At 48.6% G+C, this 10,986-nt stretch overlaps 1 long non-coding RNA gene and 1 other non-coding gene across 2 annotated transcripts; both read right to left on the bottom strand.

Annotated features, from left to right (window-relative positions):
- Positions 1 to 6,550: 6,550 nt before the first annotated feature.
- LOC140915758 (uncharacterized) lies at positions 6,551 to 10,616 on the bottom strand. Its single transcript, XR_012160275.1, has 4 exons — positions 10,423 to 10,616; positions 9,618 to 9,692; positions 7,764 to 7,864; positions 6,551 to 6,829 (listed from the first exon to the last, which is right to left on the bottom strand). It is a non-coding gene; the product is annotated as an uncharacterized lncRNA (long non-coding RNA).
- On the bottom strand, positions 7,041 to 7,239 carry LOC140916683 (small nucleolar RNA SNORA74). Its single transcript, XR_012160597.1, has one exon. It is a non-coding gene; the product is annotated as a small nucleolar RNA SNORA74 (small nucleolar RNA).
- Positions 10,617 to 10,986: the final 370 nt, after the last annotated feature.

Below are 10,986 nucleotides of genomic sequence, written 5' to 3'. Positions count from 1 at the left end.
CCTCCGCGCGCGCACACACACTCAGTTGCTTCTCCGAGATTTGGCGAATTCCCACCGTGTTGCTACCTCTGAGATGTCGCGAGGCTACCTGCCTGCGCCCGAAACTTGTTGCCGTCTCACCGAGATCTCGTGGAAGCCCTTATTCTCCCGCGCATACTGCCGCCACGCCACATCTCTTGTTCTCTTGGAGAACTCTCGCGATAGTTAGTCCAGTTATCTCTCCCCGCTCTCTCTCTCTCTCTCCAGATCCGCGCGAGGGATGAATTGAACTAGGCGGGGGCGAGCTATGGCTCTGTGCCCGGGCCCTCCGCCCCTACCTCGGCGTGATCCCTCACGTGTCCCCGACTGTCATCAGCATGGGCCTGTGCCCAGCCTTCCCCCGCACCTACTCTCCTCACAGGACCCAGTCACCAGCAAAGGCCTGTGCCAAGGCCCTGCCCCTCACCTCGGCCTGCTCACCTCATGGGCCTGTCACCAGGCCAGGCCTGCGCCCAACCTTTCCCCCTCCCCACCTTCCCTCATGGGCCCCTGACTGTCACCAACGTGGGCCTGCGCCCAGGTCCCCACCCCTTGGTCTGCTCTCCTCACAAGCCACTGACTATCACCAGCACAGGCCTGCCCCAAGCCCACCCCCCTCAGGCCCCTGACTTTCACCAGCAGTAGGCCTATGCCCAGCCAGCCCTCCACATGTCAGCCTACTCCTCTCACGGGCCCCTACCCCACTAGACAGGAACAAGGCCTTTGTCCGGAAGTTAGCGGCAGTGATCGATCATACCAGGTGGTTTAGTGACAAACCGTAGATAAGGGGGCAGTGGGGAGTTCAGTAACGTCCTGACCTGCCTAGATTCGCACTGCCCCAGCATATCACAGCATCCCCCATAGCACCCAGTGACAGCCCTAGGATTTTGAAAACTGAGGGTGTGTGAAGTTGCACAGAAGTCTGAGATGACAGAGGTCCGCTCACTCCCTTGCCAGATGCTTAATTCCTGACCTAAGGTTAGATTATATGCAGACCACAAGGTGAGATGCCCATCAAGCTCTTGTAAGGCCATAATTAGTGGCACAGGAACATGTCCGCTCCTGCTGAGCTCCACTACTGTATGACTACCTCAGATAGGTTTTCTAAGCCATGAATCAAGCGCTCAGAACTGACACTGGCTAGAAAGTGGAAACCATTCAGCACTCAGCAATGCTAGGCAACAGCACAGGACAGGAAATGAAAAAGAATACTGGCTCCAACTGAAATTACCCAGGTACTTTAATTACCCAAACTAGAATTTGGTCAGTATAGTGATGCTAATGCGCTTCGAGTTTCTGTCCTGGCCAGTTAAGACCTGGAATTTGTATAGCTCCTTAGCTCAGGCTTCTTGTAACTGTTGTCAGTGCAATCATACTCTTTCACCCTGAATCTAAACTGACTGCTTTATCGAATGAAAAAAGATGTTACTGTCCCCAAAATGTTTGAGGCAACAGGCACTCCTTGCATACTAGGTTCATTACAAACCTTTGTTGTAGATTAGGAGATCCTGGTAAAAATATAAGAACACTGACTTTTGTATGTAATCCTTTCCACTAAAGTTGTGATGCCACCTTGCAGTCACATGAAGACAGAATGGTATTGTACTTCCATTTGTGTGTGTGGAGCTGAAGGCTTGGTGACCAAAATAATTGTAGAAATTGTACTGTCACTTTCAGGTTGTGGAAATTATTTCATAATCAATACTTTTCACTCCAATTAAATTTTCAGACTGGGCAAAGTTTACGAGACTGATTTGCTTTGGTTGCTTTGCAAAGGGGAGAGATGAATTCACTCTTCAATATGGTATAGTCCAATTATACCTGAATTATGAGCTTTTGGGGGTGGAAGGGGAACTGCCTCCTGTTTGAAGTCACCAGTCAGGGAAAAACTATTTTTTTTATCCATTTCAGGGCACAGAAAACAACAAGATAATTTCATTGCCTGGAACAATTTGAAAAGGGGGAGAATTAGCACTAAATCTATACTGATGTTGTTAAAGAGCTGGGAGAGTAATTATAGGAAATGCAGAATTTATAAAGTTCCAGCATCAAATCCTTAGAACACAGACACATAAATCTAACCTTAGAATATATTTAATCCATTTAACTAACTCCATTTTGTGCTACAGTACTGTAGAGTAGCAATGATAAATGATAAAGCTTTTTAGATGAGATGTAAGACAACCTGACTACTTTTGCCCATTAAAAGTCAAATTTAGATTGTAATATCTGTGATAGGAAATGACTTTTTGTTTGTAAAGCATCAACAGAAAACTTATTGAATGATAAATCCCATGACACTTTTTCCAAGCACAAAAGCAAAGGATAACCCCACTGTCCTGACTTTATTCCAGTTTGGATATTTTCTTCACATTAGACTGCCTGCACAGCAATCGATACAGTATTAAAATCCTAATGTCTTGTCCCAGCCAGCACCAAGATCAGAGTCAAACCTCAGTGGTTTCTCTAGCTTCTGTCTCTCTTCAATTGTTCCAAAGCCATGGTCAGCAGGAACACAAAGGAGATCTTACCCTACCATCTGATCCATTTCCATGTCTACTGAGGACTAATCTGGTCCTGTGGATCTGCACAGAGGGTGGCGCATAATCTTCCCTCTCCTCAGCCTTGTAAAGAGGGAAGCAGAAGGAGCTAAGAATATTGAGAGCTTCTGGGCCTGGAAGAGGATCTTGATTCACCCATCTGAGACCTTGGTCAATTATGAGAAGAAAGTGGACTAGGGAGAGCTTCACCCACCTTGATCCCTAAAGGGACAGCCAGGATGAGATCATCACTCTCACTGTCAACAAGAGCTTCCAGGGTTCTGCCCCTCACTTCAGGTAATGGCCCTCCCCAACTTTTTCTTGCTGCATGTCTGAGGTGGAGCAACCACAGGGTTGGTCTTGTGAGCTCTGTGTTCAGCTCTGACAGGATAGGAATAGTTTAAAATTGTATTATAGCAGTTTCTCAAACACCTACTGAGGTGTATAAATTGTCCATATACCACATGCTTTCTTGTGCAACTGTGTCTTTTAGGGAACAGTATAACTATTCTATATTTTTCATATGACCTGTAAAACTGTGTTAATCTATTTCAGAAGTTAGCATCTGAATAAGTGAACACAATTTTTCCAATATTAACTGCTTTGGGCAGTGAAAATTGTGTATATAATTTGTAGAGTATTGATTCAAAGGTCAATTTCTAGCTGGATAAGAAAAAGTTGACAAGTGTGTTTTCAGATGTAAAGTATTTGAATTGGGGATTTTTAATCAAGTGGAACACCATTTAGTGCTATAATCCTGAAAAGCATTAAATATTGTAATTCATTTCTAAATTTCTGTCACTACCAGCACATTTTCACAATTGTTATTTCTTCTGCAGAAATTATTTTAGTTGGTTACGTTTCATCCCACCCCTTATCTCAGTTATCTGAACTTAAAAAAAAAAAAAAAATTACACAACATACACTATTTTTATGTGTGTGTGTGTATATATATATATATATATAAACAAATCAAGTACTTATAACTCAGAAGAATATATCAATAATAAAACAAAGTTATTGCAATACATGAAAGGATCTGATTTCCTCGCATTATTTCGATCTACATTAGTAGGACGCCCCCCTGGTTTAGGTGGGCGTAAGTAATAAAAAGAGAACAGAAAAACGGGGGAAGAGCATGTAGTGGAGTGTAAGGAAGTCTAACAAAGTTCTGATTTTTCCCATGATGACATTTCAGTGCTTTTTTTGAAATATCAAATATCAAATTTTTTCCAAAAAGTGCCCCCCCTGCTTTGCTGGTGCCCTATGCACGTGCTTAGTCTGCCTATAGGGTAATCCAGCCCTGCCTATGATGAGATATTAGATGAGGTGGGATCTGAGTTACTACAGAGAATTCTTTCCTGGGTGTCTGGCTGGTGGGTCTTGCCCACATGCTCAGTTTAGCGGATTGCCATATTTGGAGTCTGGAAGGAATTTTCCTCCAGGGCAGATTGGCAGAGGCCCTGGGGGGTTTTCACCTTCCTCTGCAGCGTGGGGGCACTGGTCACTTGCTGGAGGATTCTTTGCACCTTGAAGTCTTTAAGCCATGATTTGAGGACTTCAGTCGCTCAGAAATAGGTTAGGGGTTTATTACAGGAGTGGGTGGGTGAGATTCTCTGGCCTGCATTGTGCAGGAGGTCAGACTAGATGATCATAATGATCCCTTCTGACCTTAAACTGAATGAGTCTATGAGGAGCGGGCTCAGGGCAGGGGGCTGAGGTGCAGAAGGGGTTCGGGGTGTGGGCTCCCGGCCAGCGCTGCTTACCTGGAGCGGCTCTGGGGTGGCAGCAGCGCGAAGACAGGCTCCCTGCCTGTCCTGGCCCCGCACCACTTCCAGAAGCAGCTGGCACCCCGTCCCTACAGCCCCTGGGAGAGGGGGAGCAGAGGGCTCCGTGCACTGTCCTCACCTGCAGGTACCTCCCCCGAAGCTTCCATTGGCCATGGTTTCCTGTTCCCAGCCAACAGGAGTTGCAGGGGGTGGTGCCTGCAAGTGAGGGCAACACACAGAGCCCTCTGCCCCCCATCCCCCAGGGACTTGGTGCTGGCCAGTTCCAGCAGCAGCGCGGGGCCCGCGGCACCACAGGGGTGGCAATCCCGTGGGCCGAATCCGGCCCACATGCCATAGTTTGCCCACCCCTGCAGTAGAGAATGGGTTACCAGACACCCAGCATGCACTTTCACCCCTATGAAACAGAAGGTCCTGGCACTTCATCATCCCAGGGGCATATTTTAAGGAGTCCCTGTCACCCAGGAGGAGCTGGAACTGACTTTCACACACCCACAGGGGACAACCACCTCAGAACACCCCCTCCCTCCCACAGGGAACTGCTGATCACTAACCCCAGGCAGGCAGAAGTGGTCAATGGGCTATGGTGCAGCCAAAAGGGATTTTAGGTTAAAGCACTAATTTCAACAAGATGAGCAGGCAGGGTTAAACAAACAACTGGAATAAACCAAAAAAAAAAAAAAAAAAAAACCCCAAAAGCCTAGTATTTATTTTTAAATAAAATTTTAATAAAAAGGGTGAGAGGAAACCATCAATCCATGTCATCCTTCTCCCCACCTTTCATGTTTTATCTTACTAGGCTCCTACTCTGGAAACACTTCTGCACAGGAATAGTCCCATTCAAGGCCTGAGACTACTCACATGCTTACTCCTACCTCTCTAAATATGTTGGCAGTCACTCTTTAAAGCAGCGGTCGGCAACCAACAGCGCACAAGCCGATTTTTAATGGCATGCTGCTGCCTGCTGGGTCCCAGCCGCCAGCCCCGCTCAGCCCACTGCCGAACCCAGGCCAGGACCCCAGCAGGCAGCAGTGTGCCATGAAAAATCCTGCCTGCCCTGGCCTGCTCTTCTCCGCCCCCCCCCCACCCCCAGGCAGGATGAAGAAGCTTGGTCCTGCCCACTGCTGCTGCAGGGCAGGCAAGCTGCCCTGTCCCCCGCCTCTTCCCCCAGCGTACTGCGTTCCTGCCCCTCCTCCTCTCAGCTGATGGCCCTTGCGAGGGAGGGAGAGAAGCGGAGCGGAGCCCACACTCGCTGCTCTGGGGAGGAGGTGGAGAAGAGGTGGGGATGGGGCCTTGGGAAAGGGGGGTGGAATCAGGACATATCCCCTCCAGCCCCCTGCTGTGAGCCGCTCTGGGCAGGGGGCTGGGAGCACGCCCACAACCCCAGCCACAGCCCTGACTGTTACATCCCCCCCACATACACACCCCCCCAACCCCCTGCCCTGAGTCCTGCACCCCCCTCACACACCACCAGCCCCCTGCACCCCACACACACCCAGCGCTCTGCCCTGACCCCTGCACCCCCTCACGACCCCAGTACTCCCCCACACATACCCAGCCCCCCCCACCCCATGCCCTGACTCTTGCACACCCCCACCCTGAGCACCAAACAGGAGCTCCTGCACCCTCCCACATTCCCACCTGTACCCCTCACACCAAATGGGAGCTGCCCACGTAAGCACTCCACACCCAAACCTCTTGCCCCAACCCTGACCCCCCTCCCTCATTCTAGCTCCTGGCCAGACCCTGCACCCCAACCTGCTCCTTCGCCCCCAGCCCTGTGCTCAGTGCAGTCCCACCCTAAGCTCAGTGCAGAGCGAGAGAGGCAGAGAATGGGCTAGAACCAGGGAGAAGGTAGGTACTCATTCTATATGGGCAGGGCCGGGATCCCAGACTGGCAGCGGGCTGCGCGGGGCCAGCAGCCGGAACCCTGGCTGGTAGGAGCCAGCAAACTGAACCCTTCACCAGCAGCAGGCTGAGCCACTCAACCCACTGCCAGTCTGGGGTCCCGGCCGCTGGCCCCGCTTAGCCCACTGCTGGTCTGGGGTTCTGGCTGCCAGCCCCTTGCCAGCCAGGGTCCCAGCCGCAGGCCCCGCTCAGCCTGCTGCCAGCCTAGGTGAACGGAACCCCAGGCTGGCACCAGGCTGAGTGGGCCAGCAGCGTAAGATCAGCATTTTAATTTAATTTTAAATGAAGCTTCTTAAACAAGTTTTTCAAAATGTTTACTTCACATACAATAATAGTTAGTTATATAATATATAGACTCAGAGAAAGAGACCTTCTAAAAAACGTTAAAATGCATTACTGGCACGCGAAACCTTAAAGTGAATAAATGAAGACTCTGCACACCACTTCTGAAAGGTTGCCGACCCCTGCTTTAAAGCAACAGCAACAGTTCCTCTCTTCTCTTCAGGCAACTACTGCTGCCCCCACTAGCCTCACTCCTGCAATAATCAGTCCAACCGAGAAGGCTTTTATCTGTAACTAGGAAAAAAAAACAAGTCAGCCAGTGGAGCCCTAAAGATCCATATTTCACAGGAAAAAAAGAACAGGGGTGGGGATTGTCTGCATTTTTATATTTAAAAAGAGACCATGATTGGACCAGCCTGTGCCTAATTTTCAGAAGGGTGGATCGGAGGAGGAAAAAAAAGCATTTGCAGCCCCATTTTATATTACAGTACAGCAGGGAGATGATTGTGTTCGCATCCAGTCTAGGACTAACTCTACAGAGAGTTATTCCACTCTCAAGGATGCAAAGCGCTATCAAAACCTGGCACTGACAGGCACCAGAACAGTACCAGCAGTACCAGGTAACTTTGATGGCACGTTTCTCTCCCAGCAGTGTAACACTAGCACAGGCACAGAACTGCACTGGGCAGCTGACAACTGCTGGATTAAATAAACAGACCTTCCATGCTTTGGAAAGCGTGTAAGAGAAATACCCCCAAACGGACATTCCTTTGAGTAGTGTATATCTAAACTCCCCTCACTTGGGTCTTGCCTCACTGAAAAACACTTCCTCTAGCAATCTGCTACAAGCCAGGCTGAACTAGAGGAGCATTGGTTAGCACTCCCAGGCTGGAAGTGCTGCCCCAGCAGGCACCCCATTCAAATACCAGCAAAGGCTGAGTATTTTGAATATTACTGATCAAATATTCAATTTGCCCATCACTGTTTGTGGCTCACAGAGGGATTTACACCAGGAAATTTCAAAGGTTTCTCCCCACCCCACACCCTAACTGCATTAAATATTGTTTCACATCTACAGAGCTAAGCCCAAAGGAGACATTTCCTAAGAAATAAGTTAGTGAGATGAGAAGAACCGCTTTCTTCTTAAGACAGAACTGAATGTGCTTCATTGGCTGCTCCCACATTTTGTAAGGCTCATTAGATCTCTTCAGTGCCTAGGAAGAGTTACCTGTCAAGTCTTAATTTTGCAGAAAGCTCTTTGCTCCCCTGAGACTCTTGGTTTACATTGTTCCCCTTATGGATGCACAAGCTGCAGACCAGTTATGATACCTTAAACAGAACAGAGAGAGACAGCACATCTTGAGTGTCAGATATCTTTTAAACTAATACATATTGAACAGCTGGGGTTTGAATTGTGGAAGTACTAAGGAGGTTTCCCGAAGTGAACATTACAAAGAATTCCACTTAAACAGGATTTGTTGACCAAATATTCTTTGCATTTAATTACAGTGAGGCAAAGGGGTCAATTTCCCCACATATGCTGCATAGAATAATTTACAGAAATGCACAAAGTCTTGTGTATTTCATCCATTGATCTGAAAGTCAGCTGAAGAACGAACTCAGTTTCACATCTAAAAGCACTCCTGTTCTAGTAATCAAAATTCAGTTCACAAGCCCAATTCGCAAAGGGAAGTTAATTGGCTCCATAGAATTGCTGTGATGACTTTGAAATAAAACAGAAACAGAGAGATTCCAGGCAATCCTCCATGCTAAAAAAGCTAAACTGGGCCTACAGTTTGTAAAATCAGAATCGTATCCTCTTTAAAGCCAACCTCTGTCATGTCTACAAGTTTCAGCATATGGCACTAGCTGGGAAAGCATGTTGAGGCTGCTGTTTCTTCAGCTAAACTGTTTTATTACCTCTTCCTCCCTGCCACCCACTAAGTAGGGTCCATGTTACCATCAGTTGCATCCTGACACCTAGACTGTAGGCTATCTGGGGGCAGGGACTGTTTTCTTTATTACTTATCTGAACAGTGCCTAGCACAAGGGGGCTTTGATCCTCGACTGAAATTCTTTGGCCCTACCATTATACAAATAAATAAAAACAACTAGGAGTCTGGTGGCACCTTAAAGACTAACAGATTTATTTGGGCATAAGCTTTTGTGAATAAAAAAACCACTTCTTCAGAAAGATTTATTTGGGCATAAGCTGTTAGTCTTTAAGGTGCCATGGGACTCCTCATTGTTTTTGTGGATACAGACTAACACAGCCACCCCTGATACCTGACAAATAAACAAGTTACAGTTCTAAGTTATGCATCCAGCAGGTCATTTGTACACCCAAACAAGCTCACAGTCATGGTATTTGCAAGCACAAGTTAGCCATGCCTAAATATTTAAAAAGAAAATGTCAGGCTCCAGAAGATTAAGTGGGTTTTGTGAGAGTAAGGTATGCGTGGACAAATGTTAATTCAAGTGTATTAGCATCCAGAGAACTTAATGCATTAATATCAGTTAAGGAATGCTAAATACCACAAAAACCTGTTATCAGTCAAAATTAATAAAACTTCCCCGACACAAGATTTACAAGGCAAATGCTCTCCGAACAGTGTAACACCATCAAAGGTATAAAGTGACCCTCAATAACTGATCACCACTGAGTACAGACAAGTGCTTTAGAGCCTGATGGCACTGCCTAAGAAGCATGCTACTGGCCACAAGAAGTACTAGAAAAGTTAAAAGAAAAGGAGTACTTGGGGCACCTTAGAGACTAACCAATTTATTTGAGCATAAGCTTTCGTGAGCTACAGCTCACTTCATTGGATGCGTACTGTGGAAAATACAGAAGATGTTTTTATACACACAGACCATGAAAAAATGGGTGTTTATCACTACAAAAGGTTTTCTCTCCCCCCACCCCACTCTCCTGTTAAGAACTCATTAAAAAAAACAAAACCCCATTATTAAGTCTCAGGGTAGGAACTGGTCACCATATTTTCCTGATTGCCAAGCATCATATAACCAACAATATTTTTCATAAAGACTACATTCTATTAGCAACATTTTTGCTAACACCAACCTCTCAGAGGAAGAAGCAAGTTTCTGCTTTTGCATGCTTGCTTTTCTTGCCCTTTTCAGATTTTCACTATCTTCCCTGAAAGAAAAGACACATCAGCATAAATATCCAAAACATTTGTTTCAGCAGCACTAACTTAAATCCATGCAGACATTTTAAAAATAAAATTAACAGATCCTGTTCCCTTGTCATCCCTATGTGCACACACAAAAATGTCTGAGTTTAGGAGCGGATCTAACCCGGTTTACATATTTGCAATGAATCGCCTCAAAACCAACCCTCACGCCAGCAGCTGTGACCTGTAAAAGCGTCTTGGGACTGCCCGTCTTCTGGTAAAACACTCAATGAATGAGATCAACTGAGCAGCAAGGTGCATTGGGCAGTGCAGCTTAGCAGCTAGGACACTGGCTTGGTACTCGGGGAGTACCTGGGTTTTAGTTCCAGGCCCTGCCGCTGGCCGGCTAGGTGACCGTGGGCAGATCACCTCCCTCCCTGTGCCTTGGGCACTACTGACGGAAAGTGCTCCAGGAGAGTTCAGGATTGTTATTGCTGGGTCCAGCCCAGCAGCCCCAGGAGGCTTGCTGTGGACGAAGGGCCAGGCCCCTCACAGCCGCAGGAAGACTGCCGGGTCTCAGCTGCACGTGGGTGGCCCCAAGGAAGCAGGGCCAGTACAGCAGGGAGCCCAACCTTGCCCCGCCGGAGCCAGCGCACGTGGCCGCTCACCCGGCCCGGCGTAGGAGGGCTCTGCACCCCGCTGCTCAGCCCAGCCTCGCCTTCACCCTCCACCCCACGTCCGGGGGTCACATACTGAGTTTCTCCCCCAACGGGGCGGCAGCTCCGGGCCCAGGCCGGCCGCTACCATGCCGCATAGCTTGGAAGCCCCGTGCGCAGCACCCTTAACCAGCGCCAGCCGAGAGAGGAAAGGAAGGAGGCGAGGCCGCCAGACCGGGAGGGCAGGGCGCGCACTCACAAACCCCGCCCAGCGCCGGCTGCTTCCCGCCTCCGCCTCCTCCTGACCCAGAGGCGCAAGCGCAGGCGGGTGCGCTCCAATGCGCCTGCGCAGGATTCAGGCGACGCCTGTGCGTGGGGGCGGGCGCTGTGGTTTGGGATGGTGGGGGGCAGTGGGGTGCTCGGGGTACTGGGGAGAGGAGGCGCTGTGGCTTGGCGTGATGGGGTTTTTGGCTGTGGTGGGATGTGGCTTTAGGTGCTGGAGGATGGCTGTGGATTCATGCTGTGGGCAGGTTGGCTCAAGAATGGGGTTGCAGGTAGCTCCCTCCTGTCTTGTGCCAAACAGAGGGACCAGCTGCCTCTCATGCAGCGTCTTCTCCAGTCCTGGTGGGAAAAGAGAGACATCGCTCTGACAAGCCCCCTC

Source organism: Lepidochelys kempii, chromosome 8 (assembly GCF_965140265.1).
Source record: "Lepidochelys kempii isolate rLepKem1 chromosome 8, rLepKem1.hap2, whole genome shotgun sequence".
NCBI classification, from domain to species: Eukaryota; Metazoa; Chordata; order Testudines; family Cheloniidae; genus Lepidochelys; species Lepidochelys kempii.
The sequence above is the reverse complement of the archived record's forward strand: the minus strand, read 5'-3'. Positions and strand labels throughout refer to the sequence as shown.